The sequence below is a fragment of the Chiloscyllium plagiosum genome, chromosome 1, assembly GCF_004010195.1.
Source record: "Chiloscyllium plagiosum isolate BGI_BamShark_2017 chromosome 1, ASM401019v2, whole genome shotgun sequence".
NCBI lineage: Eukaryota > Metazoa > Chordata > Chondrichthyes > Orectolobiformes > Hemiscylliidae > Chiloscyllium > Chiloscyllium plagiosum.
In genome coordinates, this window is record NC_057710.1 from 22722849 (window position 1) to 22745568 (window position 22720).

Consider the following 22720-nt stretch of genomic DNA (forward strand, 5'->3'; position numbering starts at 1 on the left):
AATCAGAATCATTGAACCACACAGCTCAGAAGAGGGCCTTTGGCCACACAGAGGGTGGTGCATACGCGGAATGGGCTGCCAGAGGAAGTGGTGAAGGCTAGTACAATTGCAACATTTAAAAGGCATCTGGAAAGGCATAGGAATAAGAGGGTTTTGGAGGTATATGGGCCGGGTGCTGGCAGGTGGTTATTTGGGATATCTGGTTGGCATGAACAAGTTGGAACAAAGGGCCTGTTTCCGTACTGTACATCTCTATGTCTTTAAGTCTGCACTAACAAAAACTACTTTAAATCTACACTAGCCCCATCTTCCAGCATTAGGCCCTAGCCTTGAGTGTTACAACACTAAGTGCTCATCCAAGTACTTGTTAAATGTGAGATTTCCCACCTCAACTACTCTCCCAGGCAGTGCATTCCAAATTCCCACCAACCTCTGGGTAAAATTAATTCCCTCACATCCCCTTTTAAACCTCCTGTCTTTCACCATAAAATCATGCCCCCTCATTATTCGCCCTTCAACTAAGAGGAACAGTTGCTTTTTATCCATTCTGTCCATGCCTCTCACAATCTTACCCACCTCGATCAGGTTTCCCCCCCCCCCCAGCCTTCTCAGTTCAAACAGGTGCAGTCCTAGCACCGATCCCTATGGAGGCCCCACTGGTCATAGGTCACCAACCTGAAAACGAACCCTTTCTCCCCACTCACTGCTTCCTGCCCATTAGCCAATTCTCACTCCTTGTGCTACTTCCAACACCGTAAGCTCTTCTGACTTTTGAGAGATACTTTGTCGAATACATTCTGCAAATCTGAACACCAATATCTATTGGTCCCCCTCTATCCACTCTGCCGGAGTCTTCTTCAAAAAAACTCGAATAAATTAGTCAGATGCAATTTTCCTTTCATGAGGCCATACTGACACTGCGTTACAACCTGTTCTGCTCTTACTTCCTTAATAATTGATTCCAAGACTTTTCCAACAATGGATGTTATGCCAATCAGCCTATGGATACCCGCTTTTTGCTTCCCTCCCTTTATGAATGGCAGTGTCACATTAACAGTTTTCCCAATCCTTTGGAATTCTCCATAATCCATCAATTTTCAGAAAATTGCATCCACTACCTCTGTAACTATTTCTTCCATGATCTTAGGATGCAAACCATCAGCATCAGGTTACAAATCACACAACATCAGGTTATAGTCCAATAGGTTTAATTGGAAGCACTAGCTTTCAGAGCGCTGCTCCTTCATCCACCTGATGAAGGAGCGACGCTCCAAAAGCTAGTGCTTCAATTAAACCTATTGGACTATAACCTGGTGTTGTGTGATTTGTAACTTTGTATACCCCAGTCCAACACTGGCATCTCCAAATCATCAGCATCAGGGAATTTACCTACCTTGAGCCCCACACGTTCTTCGGTGATGTGATGGTATTTAATTCCTCCCCTTATTCTTTAGCATTAATGAAATGTTTGAAGTATCTTGCACCGTTTCTTCATATCAAAACTGCTCCAGGCCAGGTAACATCCTGGTGAATCCCCTCTGCATCCTCTCCAGTGCTATCACATCGCTCCTATATTGCAGTGACCAGAACTGCACACAGTGCTCCAACTATGGCCTAAACAAACAAAGTCCTGCACAGCTCCAATATGACCTCCCTCCTCTTATAATCTATGTCATGACTGATAAAGGTAAGTCTCTCATTTGTCTTCTGAACTACTGTTAACCTCTGCTGCTGCCTTCAGGAATCTATGGAAAAACACTCCAAACTCCCCCCTCTGAGCTTTCTGGTTAGATTTAACATGAGTTAATACACAGTCTGAACTATAAATCATACATACTCTTCTGTCTGCATCTCTGCACTGATTGCTTTCTGACACCAGCTCTCATTTGTCTGCTATAGTACCTCCATATTTTAACTTCTCTCCTGTTGGTCCTAATTTTAGGTTCAAGGGTCATGGATCAATGTTTCCTATTATCCAAAATATTTAATAGATGCTTTTATAGGTGATACAAACTTTTTGAAGCCCTTTACAACTATTTTAAAGTATTAAAACATTTCCTTGCTGCTCCTAGTTCAAAGATCATCACATTTCAGTAGGTTTCTGTTTGAATGTCTCTCCCTAATGTAACTGGATTAAATGGGTAAGTCTGTTAAGAGACATTTACCATGAATTCTTGGTTTTCATTGCAATTAAAAGGTGCATTTCAGCACATTAAAATCTTATAAAACTCTGTGTTTATGATAATAGTTCAAAGATTACTTGTCCTCAAGCAGAGTTAGAGCATGTTACATCAGAACTATATTAATAAAGTATTTTTCTATTGCTCACGAAGGACACAGATGTGCTAAGGTCAGTTTATTTTGTCATGTTATTTTATCTTCTCTTAAACAATCAATAATAGAAAGTGAAGTTTTGCAAAGTTAACCATTTCACATCAGCTGTCAAATTGCCCATTTTGTTTTCTATTCATTATTCAGAACACAAAGGCTCACAATAATTGGCATGTAAAAGGCAATGCATGAATGTTATAGATCAAGTTGACTAAACAGATTAAAGCAAAGAGCTGAATGCAGATAGATTTCCTAAGTTATTATCTGGACAACTTGCTCTAATATCCCTCTGACTTAGAGAAGGTGGCTTGAATTACTTGCATTCATTCATGACCTCAGGGTCTCTCAAAATAATTTATAACTAAAGAGGTCCTTTCTGAAGTAAACTCACTGTTGTCACCTCAGAAACGTGGTGGCCACAGAGAGTAAACACGGTATTGCCGGTGATCTTCCTCTGAGATAAACCACTCCAACATGGAGATGTAATTACACCTCCTTTCTCTTTACTGGGTGAAAGAAATCCAGAGATTCCCTGACCATTACAGCACCGGAACTGCAACAGAAGGCCTACTGCCATCTCCAAGATGGACAACACTTGCTGGTAGCATTTCCAGGGCAAGCAGAAATCTAAAACAACCTCATATTTTTAAGGATGCAGAGTAAACTGGTAAGCTGTTAGATTGCATCTGAAATATTTCACTCCAATATGTTTTTCTGGGTTTTTAAAAAATATATTTGTCGAAATGTACCTCTAGAAAAGGGAGTATTGAGTGTGGGTACAACCTCTCAGAATCTCAAAGAGTCTTATAGAGAATTTAATACCTTAAAAGGGCGGTGACTGTAATATGGGAAGTACAACAGCCAATTTGCACATAGCAAGCTCCTATTAAAAACAATTTGATAATAACCAGATAATTTGTTTCAGGTGTAATTTGTTTCTCATTGTATTGATATATTTTCTTCTTCTTAATTCCTTGTTCAAAATGGTATAATGGGATTGTTCTTCTATCCAACTAGGTGGGCCAACAAGGCATTGCTTGGATGTGGAACTTGAGAGGTGTCCTTTCTAATAGTACAGCACCCCTTTAGGAATGGAATTGAAGCTACGTACTCTTTTAAATTATCAAAATATTAAATAGTGAAAACAACAAGCTGATAGATGCCACCATCCTCTCTGCAAAGTGTCCCCGTGCCCCGATATTTTTTCCCACAACACTTACCAGAGAATCCCAGAATTGTTATGTTGCAGGAGACTTTGAGCCCCCGCTATTACTTAATGCCAACATCCTGCCTTTTCCCTGTATTCCTGCACAACATTTCAATTCAAATAATTGAATTCCCAGGAGCAGCGCAAACCCACGTGGTCTGGTGCTGCGGGGAAACAATTAGAGCAGAAAGCAACTGAAACCAAGTGAATTTTCACACCTTGACACAGCACACAGGAAGAGGAACAAAGACCTCTTGCTGTACGTTAGAACAAAGTAGTTAAAGCGGAGAAGGCTAAAGAAAGATTGCTGGATTAGTGGTGCTGGAAGAGCACAGCAGTTCAGGCAGCATCCAAGGAGCTTCGAAATCGATGTTTCGGGCAAAAGCCCTTCATCAGGAATAAAGGCAGTGAGCCTGAAGTGTGGAGAGATAAGCTAGAGGAGGGTGGGGGTGGGGAGAGAGTAGCATAGAGTACAATGGGTAAGTGGGGGAGGGGATGAAGGTGATAGGTCAGGGAGGAGATGGTGGAGTGGATAGGTGGAAAAGGAGATAGGCAGGTAGGACAAGTCCGGACAAGTCATGGGGACAGTGCTGAGCTGGAAGTTTGGAACTAGGGTTAGGAGGGGGAAGGGGAAATCAGGAAACTGTTGAAGTCCACATTGATGCCCTGGGGTTGAAGTGTTCCGAGGCGGAAGATGAGCTTCTAGTTAGTTGTCAAAGCTTCTGAGAGTTGCTGTTCTGTCCCACATAAGAAATTAAAGCACTGGGTTTGGGGTGGTATATTGAGATGGATAGAGAATTGTTATCAGGCAGGAAACAAAGAGTAAAAACAAATGGGTCTTTTTTGATTGGTAGGCAGTGACTCATGATGTACCGCAGGCACCGGTCACTGGATCCCAGCTATTCACAATGATTAATGACGAGAGAACTAAATGTAATATCTCAAGGCAGGTGACACAAAACTGGGTGGAAGGGTGAGGTGTGAGGAGGATGCAGAGATGTCGCAGTGTGATTTGGACAGGCTCAGTGAATGGGCAAGTAGATGAAGTACGATGTGAATACATGTGAGGTTATCCACTTTGGTAGCAAAATTAAGGCGGCAGGGGATTGTTTGAATGGTTGTTATCTTGAGAAGCAGGAATCTTCAACAAGACCTGGGTGTCCTTATGTACTAGAGACAGAAAGTAAGCATGTAGGCGCAGCAGGCAGTAAAAGGAGGTATGGAAAAAGTGAGGTCTGCAGATGCTGGAGATCAGAGTCAAGTGTGTGTTGCTGGAAAAGCACAGCCGGTCAGGCAGCATCCAAGGAGCAGGAAAAAAATTGGCATTTCAGGCCGGAGCCCTTCATCAGTAAAGAAGGTAAACGGATTGTCACAGCGAGAGAATTTGAGTCCAGGAACAAGGATACCTTGCTGTAATTATGCAGGACATTGGTGAGGCCAAACCTGGAATTTGGTGTGCAGTTTTGGTCTCCTTATCTGATTTTAATATAGAAGGAGTGAAGCAAAGGTTTGCCAAACTGATGCCTGGGATGACAGGCCTGACGTTTGAGGAGAGATTGAGTTGGTTAGGATTGTATTCGCTGTGGTTTAAAAGAATCTGGTGGCCCTCAGAAACCAATAAAATTGTGACAGGACTAGACAGGCTAGATATAGGAGGGATGGTCTTGATTCTGGAGGAGTCCAGGAGTCATTGTTTAGTGATAAGGGACTGAGGTGAGGAGAATTTCTTCACCTAGTGGTGAGCTTGTGGAATACACTGCCACTGAGGCCAAAACATGCTGTGTTTTCAATAAGGATGTAGATATAACTCTTATGACTAGAGATCAAGATATATGGGGAGGGTGTGATTAGAGTATTTAGCTCAATGATCAGCCATGATCACATTGAATAGCGAAGCAGGCTCAAGAGGTCAAGCTAACTCCTACTCATATTCAATTCAACAGAAGCGATCATAACTAACAGGATGCCTGGAGGGTGAAGGAATAAGGAGTTGCCATGTTGGACCTTGCTGATGACCTCACACTTGGAAAGGTCAGCTTAACCCGGAACCATTTTCAAAGGTCACTGGAAGCCGTGACATAGAACGGCAGGGAGAAGTCAGCTGGCTAGAGTTGTGAGTAACTTGGAAAATTCAGCCCAATGCCACAAATCACCACTGAAAGCCTCAACGAATCCTGCCTTCACCATTCTCTCAAGCATTACACCGTGCTGAGCAGTAGCTGTGTGAAAACATCTCTCCTCAGGTCACTATTGATGTGTTTGCCTTAAATCTGTGCCTTGTGGTTCTCAACTCTTCCCACTTTGCCAACGTTTCGATATTCCACATCCCTGAAACCATTCTTCTGAAACTTTTCTGCTCCCTCTCAAACACATACAAACCTTTTCCCTCTGCAATCTCCCACAAAAATGAACCACTTCACACTTCTCTGCCCATTCTACCAACCTGTCTATGACCTTTTGAATGTTGACATTATCTTCCTCAGAGTTTACAATATTTCCAAAATTTATGCGATCTGCACATTTTGAATTTGTGTTCTGCAGACCATCATACATATGAAGATGATAGAGGTCCTCACGCTGATCCCTAGGGAATTCCAGTATTAATCACCCTCTGTTTAAAAAAAAACTAAAATACCAAATTGCTACCCTAGCTTGAATTTTCACTCCATGGTGTCCATACAAAATAAAAGTTATCTCCAGTCATGTCTAATTTTCATTACCTTGAAACAGGGAACATAACAGTCAATATAATCCTTCTGATTCAATTTTTTTAAAAAGCATATAAAAGCAAAATACATTGGATTCTGGAAATATGAAACAAACACTGAAGCTGCTGCAGGAAAAACCAAGTTTCAGAGTTCTAGAGAAGATTCCAAGCAATCTCAAAATGTGAACTCTGTTTCCCTCTCCACAGATGCTGGCAGACCTGGGGTTTCTCCACCATTTGGTTTTCATATTGGAATTTAAGTTTCCAACCATTTGGAACTGTCCATCAAACTATGAACTGAAAGGGACTCCACTGTAACTTTTAAAGTCAGTCATGCAGCAGTCACCCAGCATCAATAATCCTTGAGCATTAGATACAGCGAAACAGCAAGCACTGATTTTATTTTAAACAGTGTTAAAATGATTTTTGCTTTCACATATTTAAAGCATTTGAGTTTTGAATAACTTGACAGTTCCCTTTGACAACTCCCATTAACAGATCCAATGTATTTCTCCTCTTTATATACACATTCATGTCTAGTTATAATAATTTCAAAAGGTCATCAAAAGTATACTTTACCTCTCCAAAAGCATAACACACCTATCTAAGCACAGTGGGTGGGATGGTGGCAGTGAATTAGAACTGCTGCCTCACAGTGCAGAGTTCAATTCCACCATTGGGCGACTGTCTGTGTGGAGTTTGCCTGTTCTACCCATGCCCACATGGTGCTCTGATTTTCTCCCCTATTCTGAACATGTCCAGGCTAAGCGGATTGGCCATGCAAAATTGCCACAATGTCCAGTGAGGTGCAGGCTAGGTGGGTTAGCCATGGGAAATGTGGGGTTATGCGGATAGGATGGTTGGGGGCGGGGGTGGGGGTGGGGGCGGGGGGGGGGGGCACAGGATGGATGCTCTTTGGAGGGTCAGTGAGGGCTTGATGGGCTGAATGGCCTGCTTCCATGCTGTAGGGATTCTATGATTTTAAGCAACTCCTTGTAGATATGCTTCTATCCGGTCTAATCTGTGCATGTTAGGTTCCCCACTTCAAGCTAATGGATTGGGAATAGCTTATGTTTTATACAGCAGTGGCCCTCTGTGAACCACGCAAGTACAATTTGGAATGCACCCTCTTTCTCCCATATTTCCCTCTGGCCCCTACCCTCGAAAATGTCTGCTGCCAGATTTATGGACGCAGCTTCTGGATTCCAATGGCCTCCAGACCATTTTTGCAAAGATGGCGAGATACTATGAAAATTCAGGCTGTAATTTCCTGTCACTCAGCTAACTTTGATCCTTTTTATTCCATAAGCTCTAACTTTGTTCCCAAGTCTATTGTGCAGCACTTTATCAAATGTTTTTTGGATGTCCAGGTACACAAATACCAATAGCAAACTTTCATCAACCCTCACTATTATCTCATCAAAAAGACACAAGCAAGTTAGTTAAACACAGTTTGGCCTCACAACTCCATGCTTTTTCTTTTTAAAATGACACATTTTCTCAATAATTATTAACTTTGTCCCAAGCTATTTTTTTCTAGAAGGTTCCTCACCATGGCATTGAACGGATTAGCCTGGAGTTGTGGAGCTTTATTTTTTGTTGAAGGAGCGTGGAGCAGTTGCAATTCTTCAGCTCTCTAGCGCCACCACTCTGTCTAAGGAGGATTAAAAAATTATGGCCAGTGCCTTGACAGCTTCCATTCTCACAGCATTCTCATCCAGTCCTGGTACTTTGTCCACTAAGTACAGAAAATCTATGCAATATACCTTCCTCATTAATTTTATAGTTGAAGGTCGGACCTACTTTTTAAAAATTCATTCGTAAGGTGGCTTGGAGAGGAACTTGCAGGTGGTGTCCTTATCTGCTGTCCTTATCCTTCAAGATGGTAGTGGCCGTGTTTGGAAGTGCTGTCCAAGGAGCCTTGATGAATTGTATTTTCTAGATGGTACATATTGCTGCTACTCAGTGTCAGTGGCAGTGGGAGTGGATATTTGTGGATGTGGATCTAACCAATCAGGCTATGACCTAGGCAGGATCGTGGGCGGCACGGTGGCACAGTGGTTAGCACTGCTGCCTCACAGCGCCAGAGACCCGGGTTCAATTCCCGCCTCAGGCGACTGACTGTGTGGAGTTTGCACATTCTCCCCGTGTCTGCGTGGGTTTCCTCCCACAGTCCAAAAATGTTAGGTGAATTGGCCATGCTAAATTGCCTGTAGTGATAGGTAAGGGGTAAATGTAGGGGAATGGGTGGGTTGCGCTTCGGCGGGTCGGTGTGGACTTGTTGGGCCGAAGGGCCTGTTTCCACACTGTAACGTAATCTAATCTAATCTAATCTTTGCCTCAGTAAAGACAGACGCAAAGTATTAATTTCACGTCCACTTCTTATAGGAACACAGGAACATGAGTAGGCCATTCAGCCCTTCATGTCTATTCCACCATTCAATGGCTGATCTGTGGCCTAACTCCATATCCCCTGGCCTATATCCTTTAGTACCTTTGATTAACAAAAATGTATCTATCTCAGATTTAAAATTAACAACTGATCCAGCATCCACTGCCACTTTTGGAAGAGTGTTCCAAGCCTACATGACCCTTTGCGTGTCGAAGTGCTTTGCATGCGCAAGTCTCCTTTCTGGTTCCTAATTGACTACAGTTCTCCTTTTTAATGAGCCTTGTAATGATTTCTACATCTCTCCAAGATTTTATGTTAGCCAGTCTCTTCTCACTCTCTTTGCTTCTCTTATTTGCTTCTTCCAAATTCCCTTGGGAGTTTATATTGGGTCTCATTCTGGACCACACCTGGAGTATTGTATGCAGTTCTGGTCTCCAAATTTGAGGAAAGACATTCTGGCTATTGAGGGAGTGCAGCGTAGGTTCACAAGGTCAATTCCTGGAATGGCAGGACTACCTTACGCTGAAAGGCTGGAGCGACTGGGCTTGTATACCCTTGAGTTTAGAAGACTGAGAGGGGATCTGATTGAGACATAAGATTATGAAAGGATTGGACACTCTGGAGGCAGGATTACAGGCTCCGCACCCACTCCCAGCTCCACACCCACATCAGGTCCTAGCTCCCAGCCCTGCCGAGTTTTCACCATCCCCCCCAGACCTCCCTCTCGCTGAGGATGAGCTATTAGTCCTCAGCAAAGGCCTTACCTTTATCCCTCTCCGCCCACCCATCAATGAATTTAATACATGCCGTGACGTCGAACACTTCTGCCGCCTCTGCCTCCGAGCTTACTTTTACAATCAGGACTCCCGCCCACCTTCCGAGGACCCCTTCGCACGCTCCCAACACACTCCATCCACCTGGACACCCCGCGCTGGCCTATTACCCGCCCTCGATCTCTTAATTTCCAACTGCCGTCAAGAAATTAACCACCTCAACCTGTCTACCCCCCTCCCCCACTCCAACCTCTCACCCTCACAACACACAGCCCTCCACTCCCTCTGCTCCAATCCCAACTTCACCATCAAACCAGCCGATAAAGGTGGTGCGGTGGTAGTTTGGCGCACTGACCTCTACACCGCTGAAGCCAGACGCCAACTCGAAGACACCTCCTTCCTACCACCCCTCGACCATGACCCCACTCCCCCATCACCAAACCAACATCGCCCAGACCATACAGAACCTCATCACCTCAGGAGATCTCCCACCCACAGCTTCCAACCTCGTAGTCCAGGAACCCCGCACTGCCCGGTTCTACCTCCTTCCCAAGATCCACAAGCCTGATCACCCCGGCCAACCCGTTGTCTCAGCCTGCTCCTGCCCCAAACTCATCTCCACCTACCTCGATACTATCCTATCCCCCCTAGTCCAGGAATTCCCCACATACATTCGAGACACCCACGCCCTCCACCTCCAAGACTTCCATTTCCCTGGCCCCATCTTCACCATGGACATCCAATCCCACTACACCTCCATCCGCCATGACCAGGGCCTCCAAGCCCTCCGTTTCTTCCTCTCCCGACATCCCCAACAGTACCCTTCCACCGACGCACTCATTCATTTGGCTGAACTGGTCCTCACCCTTAACAATTTCTCCTTCTATTCCTCCCACTTCCTCCAGACCAAAGGGATAGCCATGGGCACCCGCATGGGCCCCAGCTATGCCGGTCTCTTTGTCGGCTACGTAGAACAGTCCATCTTCCATAGTTACACCGGCACCACTCCCCACCTCTTCCTCCGCTACATTGATGACTGCATCAGCACCACCTCATGCTTCCAAGAGGAGATTGAGCAGTTCATCAATTCACCAACACCAATTCCACTCCGACCTTAAATTCACCTGGACCATCTCTGACACCTCCCTCCCCTTCATGGACCTATGTCTATCAATGATGACCGACTTGACATTGACCTTTTTTAAAAACCCACCGACTCCCACAGCTACTTGGATTACACCTCTTCCCACCCTACCTCCCACAAAAATGCTATCCTGTATTCCCAATTCCTCCGCCTCTGCCGTATCTGCTCCCAGGACTAGTTCCAGCTCCACCACAGAACACACCAGATGGCCTCCTTCTTTAAAGACCGCAACTTCCCTTCCCACGTGTTCCCTCTGTGACTACCTGGTCAGGTTCACACCCTCCAATAACCCACCTTCCCCTCCTGGTACCTTCCTTTGCCACCTGCAAAACCTGCACCCACACCTCCCCCCTCACCTCCATCCAAGGCCCCAGAGCAGCCTTCCATATCAATTAAAGTTTCACCTGCACATCCACCAATGTCATTTATTGTATCCGTTGCTCCCAATGTGGCCTCCTCTACGTTAGGGAGACTGGACGCCTCCTAGCAGAGCGCTTTAGGGAACATCGCTGGGACACCCGCACCAATCAACCACACTGCCCTGTGGCCCAACATTTCAACTCCCCCTCCCACTCTGCCAAGGACATGGAGGTCCTGGACCTCCTCCACCGCCGCTCCCTCACCACCCGACACCTGGAGAAAGAACCCCTCATTTTCCGCCTCGGAATACTTCAACCCCAGGGCATCAATGTGGACTTCACCAGTTTCCTCATTTCCTCTTATCCCAGTTTCAACCTTCAAGCTCAGCACCATCTTCATGACCTGTCCTACCTGCCAATCTCCCTTCCCACCTATCCACTCCACCCTCCTCTCCGACCTATCACCTTCATCCCCACCTCCATCCACCTATCGCACTCTCAGCTACCTTCTCCCCAGCCCCAACCCCCCTCCCATTTATCTCTCCACCCCGGAGGGTCCCTGCCTTCATTCCTGATGAAGGGCTTTTGCATGAAACGTTGATTTTCCTGCTCTTTGGATGCTGCCTGACCTGCTGTGCTTTTCCAGCACCACTCTAATCTAAACCCCCATTTTTTGTGGACTCAGCTCCACCTACCCACTCTCTCACCATAACTCTTAATCCCCTTACTGTTCAAAAATATTTGTTCTAAAAACATTCAATGAAGCAGCCTCAACTGCTTCAGTGGGCAGGGAATTCCAGATTCGCAACCCTCTGGGTGAAGAAGTTCCTCCTCAACTCAGTCCTAAACCGGCTCCCCCTAATTTGGGGGCTATGCCCTCTATTTGTAGTTTCACCCACCAGTAGAAACAACCTCCCCACTTCTATCTCATCGATTCCCTTCATAATTTTACATGTTTCTATAAGATCACCCTTATTCTTCTGAAATCCAATGAGTATCATTTTAACGTCTGTCTCCTTTGGCAGGGAATTCTTGATTTGTTTGCTCCAGCTTTCAACCTTTGCAGGAACCTACCTTGACTGTCGTTGTTGCAGTCGAAGAGTGTGGTGCTGGAAAAACACAGCCGGTCAGGCACCGTCCGAGGAGCAGGAGAATCAATGTTTTGGGCATAAGCCCTTCATCAGGAAAGCAGTTGTTGCTGGATTGCCCGTTCTATTCTCAATGGACAACCTAAACTTTATGACATAATTATCACTATTACCCAAATGTTGCTGATTGATACTGGATCTACCGAGCCCAGCTCATTCTTAGAAACCAGAACCTTGTTGCCCACAGTCAAACAAATGTGTTCAGCAGGTCTGATTTACATAAACGGCTCAAAAGAAATTAAAAATTGTTCAGTGTTCCAAGGAAAGGACAGGTCTGTTCAAGCACATGACACTATCTGCTGTGCCTGAATAACTCCAACTGAAAATCAGTACAGATCTATTCAGCTGTAAAGAGAACACTTACCTTTTGGTGGTAGACGACCTGTTGTTTTTCATGGCTGACGCCCCTGTATTCTGGAAGATCAGAAATCAATTTTTAAACTGGATGGAATATGTGAACTGATTGTGGGTCACAGCTTCGAGCTCCGTACACTACAAGGTTTACAAAGCATAGTGTGTTTACACACACACACAGTCAGCAGTCTTTGGTAAGAACGGTACAGTAAACAGCGCAGACTATGAAGAAACTGTTTAGTACACTGGATGTTTCATATCCAAGTTCCCTCTATCTTGAGCACAAAATCCAGGCTGATGGGGTCAAAGATTTACATTAAACACTCAATTTTGTTGTCTTTCATTCAGTGATGTCCTTGCGTGTGCTGGAGTCAGCATGGATTTTCATACCAAGTTCGGAAATCCTTTGCAAAAGTCAAATGCTGTTCGGGGATCAAAGGTCCAGCTTAATGCTCTGGGGACATAGAGGGATCAAAGAGAGTTAAGATCAAGATCAGCTACAATCTGAACTAATCACAGATCAGGCTTGATGAGGTGGGAGGGGATGATGTGGAGATGCCGGTGTTGGACTAGGGCCGACAAAGTCAGAAGTCACACGACACCAGGTTATAGTCCAACAGGATTTGGAGTGCCGGTCTTTGACCAGGTGAAGTGGAAGGAGGCGCACAGGTGCAGAATATATAGGCAGGGAGAGAATGGCAAGATAATTCCAGGTAATTAAGAGTATCAACAGATAAGTACAAATGGTGTGAGTGGAGAGTCAACAGGCTGAATAACAAGTGCAGGTGATCAAGAGTGTCAGATGGTGAGTAAAGTGTCAACAGCTGAATAACAAGTGAAGGGATAACCATGATCCAATTAATGAAGGCAGAGAGATAATGAGAGAAAAAAAAATCAAAACCAAGATGGTGCTGGAGACAAACCAAATGGCTGAAATAACATGATAGGTGTAAGAGCCACATGGTGAGGGTCTAACCAAAAAGTAACAATCAAAAACTATAAACTAATTAAGGTAGAGTGATTAATCACAAGTTAAAACAGAACACTACCGAAGATTTTACAAACAGAACAGTATGGGAGGGGGATAGCCTAACTCTTGTTACTGTGTGGAACACTACAATTTCAAAGGGCACTTATAGGAATGCTGGCCTCAGATATACCACATGTAGGCCAAACGGACCTTGCACAAGATCAACCTAGTTGACCATCTAAGGAATGAAATAGAACACAGGTCACCTCGTGGATACTTCAGGAAGAATCACCTGTGATCCAGTGTAAGAAAACCAGCCAATCTGTGGAAGATCATAAAATCAAACTGGTCTGTTTAGAGATTAAACATTATTTGGTTTTGGTGTTATGTGCTGGCCAACTTGCACAGTCATGCGCCTCATGAAATTCCATGCCAAGAAAGACAGCCAGTTAAAAAAGCACTAAGTTAATGATCTTCAGAAGTTTTCAGTGTGTGTGGAAAAGAAGGCAGCAGAGTCAAACCCTGTACAAACATTCCTCAGCAGTTTATGGAGTTTGATTTGTTATAATACAGGCTGCTTGCAATGCCAAAGTAGCTGAAGAAGGAATGGATTTGTTGGATCACATTACCGTTTCTTGGTCCTTCTGTAGTGATCAGTTGTTCTGTCTTTGATTATGCAAGTCTGTTGGTGTTCACTATGTTTGAGTGGTTAAGCCCAGGTTTGGACGGAGGAAAATTAAAGCCATTAAGCTGGACGTTTGAGACTTGCTTGGCACATAGGAAGGTGGATGCTGTTTAGAAATGGAAATTGCTGGAGAAATTCAGCAGGTCTGGTAGCATCCATGAACAAAAAGCAGAGTTAATGTTTCGGGCCCAGTGACCCTTCTGGACTCGAAATGTTAACTCTGTTTTCGTTCCACAGATGCTGCCAGACCTGCTGAGTTTCACTAGCAAATTCTGCTTTTGCTTCAGATCTCCAACATCCAGAGTTCTTTGTTTTATTTTAAATGGCTGTGGTTGTTGGACAAGAGCCAGTCAGAAGCTAGGAATACTGCAGCGAGTAACTCACCTCCGGACTCTCCAAATCTACAGGCACAAGTCAGGAGTATGATGGAATATTTCCCCCTTGTTCTGGATGGGTGCAGCTCCAACAACACTAAAGAAGCTCAACATCATCCAGGACAAAACAGCCCAGTTGATTGGCACCACATCCACAAGCATCCACTCCCTCCATCACCAACATGCAGTAGCAGCGTGTACAATCTCCAAGTTGCACTGCAGAAGTCCACCAAAGTTCAGACAGCGCCTTCCAAACCCACGGCCACTTCCATCTAGAAGGACAAGAGCAGCAAAGATACATGGGAGCATTACCACCTGCAAGTTCCCCTCCAAGCCACTTGCCATCCTAACTTGGAAATATATCGCTGTTCCTTCACCATCACTGGGTCAAAATCCTGGAACTCCCTCCCTCCCTCCCTGTGTTCTACCTATAGCCTGTGGACAGAAGCAATCCAAGAAGGGAGGTCACCACCACTTCCTTAAGGGCAATACATGCTGGCCCAGGTTATTATTCCTGTGTCCCATGAGTGAATAGTAAAAGAAATGCAGTAAACATTTTGAAACACAATAAATCCAGTGGGACAAGTAAAAATCAATGCACAGCTCTGAGATGTAAAATATACAACAGCATAGATCCCAGACATTAGCTCAATAAAACCTTCTTGATACACACATTCTCTCAGACAGACTGTCCCTTTGTCCACATTGGTTCAGCATAACACTCACTGCTCTGTTGATTGTAAGCCTTATGGACAGTTTCCAGCAGTAGAAAATGTCACCTTATGCAAAATTCAACACTGTATCTTCTTGTAATGTTCAAAATATGTTTCAAGTTCTAAAAAAACACAGTTGGGATCTCTACCACACAAGCTTAGGATGAAAGTGACTTTGTGCTGTAGCTGCCAAGATAATCCCAAGGTGTAGCGTTATGATGTTTGCAGGTGAGCGAACAAAATCAGAAACTGCTGCAGAAACTCAGCAGGTCTGGCAAATTCTATGGAGAGAGAAGCAGAGTTAATGTTTCAAGTTAATTGCGGAGTTTCTCCAGCAACACCTCCTTTTTGTTTGTTTCAGATCTCCAGCATCCACACTCCGCTTTACTTTAGCAATCCAGAAGCTCAAATTAATGTCCATTAGCCACAAGTTCAAACCTCACCACAACAGCCAGTTGGGAGTTGTATTGGCTGGGGTGGGGAGGTGGGGAATGGATTTACATTCAGTTAATCCTCAGAGAAATTGATGATTTCATTGATAATTACCACAAAGCTACAGGATTATTCTAAATACCTTGCTAATATTCAATAACTCCCTCATGAATGCCTCCAATAAAATTGCATCCACCACACTCTTCAAGCACTGCATTCAGCCTCATAATGCCATTGCTTCTTTGCAAATTAATTTTAATCTGTGCCCTTGTGTTCTCAATTCTGGTAGGACCCCAGCAACCTGCACAGATTCTCCCCCAATTTCCATCGTCTACACTTTTGCTAGGGCTCTTTGTGTACTACACTTGATCAAATCTTGCCTTCACGACTGGGGCAATTATTTTCACCTCACCTCTGGAATTCAGCTCTGTTGTCCATGTATTCTCCAAAGCTGTAATGAGGTCAGGAGCTGAGTGGCCCTGGTGGAACCCAAACTGAGCATCACGGAGCAGGCTCTTGCTGAGCAAGTGCTACTTGATGAAAACACAAAGAGCAAGAGTTAGCCATTGAGTGAGTTCTCCCATTCAACATGATCTTGGTTGAACCTGTATCTCCTTCTCTTTTCCAATTTCCTTTTCCCGATAGAAATCTATTTATTTCGTAAATATATTCAGTGACTTGGCCTCCACTGTCTTATGTGGTAGAGAGGTCCATAGGTTCACCACCCTTGGAGATAAGCAATTTCTCCTCATCTCAGTCCAAAATGCCCTAACCTATATTCTAAGAAAAGGAATCCCTTATTCCAGACCCCAGATAGTGGGCAATATCATCCTTGCTTTCAATCTGTCCAGCCCTGTTAGAATTTTATAAGATTCAATGAGATACCTTCTCAGTCTCCTTGCACTCCTGTGAGAACTGGCTAAGTTGACCCAATCTCTGCTCATGCTTCAATCCTACCTTCTTGGTGCCAATGAAACTTTCCATGACTTTGGTAACGATTGCGGTAGACTCCTGGGGCGGCAATGGTTGGAATTAGATTTGACCAGAGAACATTGCAGGGCAATACAGGCCCTTTGGCCCTCGATGTTGCGCCGACCCATGGAACCAATCTGAAGCCCACCTAACCTACACTATTCCATTCTTGTCCATGTGCCTATCCAATGACCGTTTGAATGCACTTAGAGTTGGCAAGTCTACTACAGTTGCAGGCAGTGCGTTCCACGCCCTTACTACTCTGAGTAAAGAAACTACATCCGACATCTGTCCTATATCTATTACCCTTCAATTTAAAACTATGTCCCCTCATGCTAGCCATCACCATCTGAGGAAAAAGGCTCACACTGTCCAACCGACCTAATCCTCTGATTATCTTATATGTCTCAATTAAATCATCTCTCAACTTCCTTCTAACAAAAACAGCCTCAAGACCCTCAGCCTTTCCTCGTTAGACCTTCCCTCCCACACCAGACAACATCCTAGTAAATCTCCTCTGAACCCTTTCCAAAGCTTCCACATCCTTCCTATAATGCAATACTCCAAATGTGGCCGTACCAGAGTTTTGTACAGCTGCAGCATAACCTCAGTTCCGAAACTCAGTCCCTCTAACAATAAAAGCTAACATACTGTATGCCTTCTTAACAACCCTGTACACTGAATACAAGTGAGCAGTTTTCCACACCACAAGTTCAATGTCAGTCTTGTCACTGGACTCAAATGGCTTGACTAAAGGAACTGATGCAAAATGTCTGAAGGTTGAGAAATAAAATGTTGTTCTACCTAAAAAGGGGTGAGATTGTAATTGGAGTTGGAAGGTGAAGCAAGTTGAGTTCAACATCTCTAATATGTGATATAAAACTAATCAGTAATATTAAGGGGTTTCTTAATAAGTTTGGTCCCTTTACAATTAATAAAACGACAGTCTGATCCTGCACCTTTCGTTTGTGGTGCATAAACCAGGTACTGCAATCTCAGACTAGTCTTACAATAGTAACACAGCAGTAACTGTTGTAGTTTGGTCTGAAGCTTAGGACCTAACAGATTTGTGATGGTCAATACATCACCTATCGGTTTTGTTGGCTATTAATGGTGACTGAATCAGTAATGGACTACAACAATTTCGTCAATAATTATGGCAATTGTTTTTCTGTTGCTTAATCGATAAATCAATGGAAATTTGTACCGCAGCCCATCTGAAAATCAGCGTCAATATTTCAATTTATGTGGGTGATTAATCTGCTGTTGTCCCTAACACCAGGCAAATGTTCTGTTTGAGTACCACTTATGTTTGACTTTTAGAGACCTTAACTGTGCAGTTTGTGTTAATGCTTCCTAATTCTTTGAAGGGCTCAGATTTATAAAGATCATCTTGTATAAAGTGATTTGGTATTGATAACAAATTAGGTACAAATCCCCTGATCTGCTTTGGTCCCACTTCCCTTGAATCTGCCTTCAGGCTAGTTAGAATAATGGGGACATCATGTTCGATACCATCGCACTGACTGGAAAACTGAATCAGACACGTTTCAGATAAAAGTAAAATGCTGTGAACACTGGAATTCTGAAAAAAAAACAAGAAATGCAGCACCTGTGGGGAGAGATACAGTCGTCAACCTGACATATTGACTATCAGTTCCTTAGGAGCTGCCAGTGAATACACTGCATTAACGGAATTGTAATCTGTCCAGCAACCACCCTTCCCCTTTGAACTTGGACAAACACAGAAGAAAGAGTTAAAAACAATGAATGCAGATGCTGGAAACCAGATTCTGGATCAGTGGTGCTGGAAGAGCACAGCAATTCAGGCAGCATCAGACGAGCAGCAAAATCGACGTTTCGGGCAAAAGCCCTTCATCAGGAATAAAAGCAAGAGTGTCTTGCTGCAGCAATTTATTCAGTTTTGTTCAAGAAACAGGGCTGTTCTATTTAAATTAAGTCTGATTATGTTTCCAAGGTGGTGCGCTAGTAACAACACATTGAGATTTGCACATTATTCCAACTGACCTGGAAGCAGACTGAAGGGCAGCAGGACACCAGCACAGGTTTGGGAACTGAGCCATAGTCTGCTCAATGTAAAAACTGGATTGAATTTGTAGTGGGATGGCTGCTTGCACAATGCTAACAATTCTAGCCAGATTAAGTGGAAGCAGTTTATTGCAATACAAACGCCCCCAATACCAGAGGAGTTACTCCTTACATTGGCTGTGGTGGTTTTCAGCTGATTGATGGGTTTGGAATGTTGTGTCTGCATATTGATTCTGTGCCGCTGAGAAATGAACCAGTTGCAGGTTTAGATGTCACTCCCCACCCGAGCTAAGGACCAGTCCATGCATCGAATGAAAACGTAGACAAGAAGTGACATGATTCAAACTGGATGAGGCTTTCAATAACACTGCTAAAGCATCGAAGGCAACTCACTTCATTTATCAACAAAATAACTTGTCACTGCCTCATAAATCCAATGATTCCCAGCAGCCAGTAATAAGTGTTTTAAACACATGTTATTACAAGCAGCCCAAGTGAGGTACAGAACAGGGGGAGAGCAATGAATAAAGAATTAAAAATCAATGAAAGGACTCAACAATGGGTTATCTAAACAAAAGTATAACATTTAGGCATGTTTGAAGGTAAGTTTTGTGTTACTTGTCATAATTAGAGGGAGGTGTAAAGTTTGAGAATCACAGTCATAGAGATGTACAGGACAGAAACAGACCCTTCGGTCCAACTCGTCCATGCCCGACCAGATATCCCAACCCAATCTAGTCCCACCTGCCAGCAGCCAGCCCATATCCCTCTAAACCCTTCCTATTCATATACCTATTCAGATGTCTTTTAAACATTGCAATTGCACCAGCCTCCACCACTTCGTCTGGCAGCTCATTCCATACACGCACCATCCTCTGCACGAAAACATTGCCCCTTAGTACCTTTTATATCTTTCCCCTCTCACCCTAAACGTATGCCTTCTAGTTCTGGGCTCCCCCGCCCCTGGGAAAAGACCTTGTGTATTTATCCTATCCATGCCCCTCATGATTTTGTAAACCTCTATAAGATCACCTCTCAGCCTCCAATACTCCAGGGAAAACAGCCCCAGCCTATTCAGCCTCTCCCTGTAGCTCAAATCCTGCAACCCTGGCAACATCCTTGTAAATCTTTTCTGAACCGTTCCAAGTTTCACAACATCCTTCAGATAGGAGTGATAGATGCTACTTATCTCATAAGGTTAATCCACTAACTGTTGACAGCTCACATTGCTACCTACCAGGTCACCACTCACTTGACTGAAATCACCCATCTTCTGGGTGGTGAAATTGAATTTCACTGATTTATATTGATCAGGTTCTCTATTAATTCAGATTCCTTCGTGTTACTAGGGGCTGAGTGCATGCAAATAATTCCCGAGACATATCGGGGCTAATGGGGGGAGATGGATCCAGACTCCCTCATAGATCTGGTAGAAATGTATAGGGTTGTTGAGTGAGGCAGGATTGAGTTGCTGATTATGCAAGTTCCTGAATGCTGTACTAGCACAATATTACACTTCTTGAGCACAGCAACACTGAGAAACGAAGAAACCCATTGATTGAAAAGGATTCAACTGATTTGTTATTAAGCCAGCATTCAGTGATAAAACAAGACTTCAGGGGAGTCATAGCTAGCCAGTGTTCCATGTCAAATGAAGCAAGCAACTGGCAAATCCAGCCCAAAGCAACAATCAACAACAAAGGACAATGCCATCCCATCATCCTGACTGGTCACTGTGCAGCAGCCTACAACTAAGTGATTATCAGACATCAAAGGCCTATTTGCCTGTCAGGATGATTGACAGCCCACTGTCTGATCAAGGCTGTGAACATCCTTTTGCAGAAACACCAACAAGCTGTGCACAACCTCAACCTTAGTACAACAATATTTTCAAAGATGTCTGGCATTGTTGATCATTCTGATGTAGTTAAGAAATTGACTAAGTTCAAAGTACAAGAGATTTCTGTCCTATGGATTGCTCACATCTTTGCTGACAGAGTCAGATACCATGGCATGTAAACATTATGCAGGTAAATGCTCCTGAATGGAATGCCACGCTGGTGGACCTGAGTGGACAGGAACAGGCACCCCTTGCTATAATGTTAAGCAATTACACCCTGACAGTGGTGAAAGCCTCAACATTTTAAACCACACAAACAAGAATTAGCACTTGAACTAACTCGTCTAGGCAGACTACTCAATTTCAGAACGGATTACCACCATCAAGCCCAGTGAAGTCAAGACTTCTCAAAAGTCATAGAGCTGTACAGCACGGAAACAAACCTTTTACTCCAACCCGCCTATGACAATCAGAAATCCTAAATTAATCTAATCTCATTTGCCAGCAGTTTGCCATATCTCCGTGAACCCTTCCTATTCATATACTCATCCAGATTCCTTTTAAATGTTGCAATTGTACCAGCCTCCACCACTTCCTCTGGCAGCTCATCCCATACACGTACCACCCTCTGTGTGAAAACATTGCCCCTTAGGTCCCTTTTAAATCTTTTTCTTCTCACCCTAAACCTACGCCCTCTAGTTTTGGACTCCCCCCACCTCAAGGAAAAAACCTTGGCTATTCACCCTATCCAGGATGCTCATGAGTTTATAAACCTCTATGAGGTATAACTATATCCAACCTCATAAGACTTTTGGGTCCTCAGTGAAATACTTAAAATCATGACATTTATATGCATGTAATTATCTATAACATGGGATGTTGTATTGATCTGTAATTTTAATATAACTTTATTCAAGATTTCTTCTTATAAATATCCCAACCACGCTGTTACCTTTTGAATTTGCTAGTCTATTTCTGTTATTGTATGATTATCACATATTTGAACCATGTTAACCTGACATCTTAGTGTAATTATGAAATTTTCAATGGAAGTCACATTGCAATTCATCCTTTGGCTGCAAACATGTTTCTTGAAGAAAATACCTTCATTATTATGCCAAAGCTGCATGAAGTGGCAGGAAGGGAATAAGAACAGACCAGGTAACTATAATTCAGAAGATTAAGACTCAATGATATCACGGCCTCCAAAGCACTCCACACCCTGAGCAATCTGTCAGGAAGGAATACATCTACAAATGAGGTTTTGGTTACCAAGGGAAAGCATAGCTGTAGGAAGATTATAAGCTCAGCAGTAAAAAGCAAATTGCCAATTTAGCACATCATCAGTGAATATGGTGTTTGTGAAGCAACCACTACTTTGAGGCTGAGAATGTGATAAAAGATGGTACTGTAGGTGGGAGGTGGTGTCTTTTCTTGGATGTAGTTTTCAGTTCCTGTTTTCCTGGCAACACTGACTGCATGGATATCACAGACCTTAGAATACAGAATGTAGAACAACACAGCATAGGAACAGCCCCTTTGGCCCACTATGTCTGTGTTGACCATGATGCCACCTGGCTGCACATAGCCCACATTCCTCTATCCCCTGCCTGCTCATGTGTCTGTCTAAAAGCCTCTGAAATGTCGCTATCATATCTGTTTCTACCACCCCTCCTGGCTGTGCATTCCAGGCACCTACCATCCTTTTAAAAAAATTTTTAGAACAGAGAACAACACAGCGCAGAACAGGCCCTTCGGCCCTCGATGTTGTGCCAACCTGTGAACCATTCTCAGCTTGTCCCCCTACACCATCCCCAAATCATCCACGTGCTTATCTAAGGATTGTTTAAGTCTCCCTAATGTGGCTGAGTTGACAACATTAGCAGGTAGGGCATTCCACGCCCTTACCACTCTCTGTGTAAAGAACTTTCCTCTGATATTGGTCTTAAATCTATCACCCCTCAATTTGAAGTTATGCTCTCTCGTACAAGCTGATGTCATCATCCTAGAAAAAAGTATTTCACTGTCTACCCTATCTAATCCTCTGATCATCTTGTATGTCTCTATCAAATCCCCCCTTAGCCTTCTTCTTTCCAATGAGAACAGACCCAAGTCTCTCAGCCTTTCCTCATAAGACCTTCCCTCCAGACCAGGCAACATCCTAGTAAATCTCCTCTGCACCTTTTCCAATGCTTCCACATCCTTCCCAAAATATGGGGACCAGAACTGTACACAACAGTCAAAGTGTGGCCGCACCAGCATTTTGTATA

General features: G+C 43.8%; 1 protein-coding gene across 2 annotated transcripts in view; it reads right to left on the reverse strand.

The window, feature by feature from the left end:
- LOC122555900 (leucine zipper putative tumor suppressor 3-like) overlaps window positions 1–22720 on the reverse strand; it is a 194928-nt gene that overhangs the window by 151277 nt on the left and 20931 nt on the right. The window contains exon 1 of one of the 2 annotated variants that reach the window (XM_043702521.1): window positions 12426–12661. The exons of the other annotated variant lie outside the window; for it this stretch is intronic. The gene's annotated coding sequence lies outside the window, so the exon portion shown is untranslated. Of the gene's footprint in view, window positions 1–12425; window positions 12662–22720 lie in introns of those variants that run through there. 2 annotated transcript variants of the gene reach the window in all.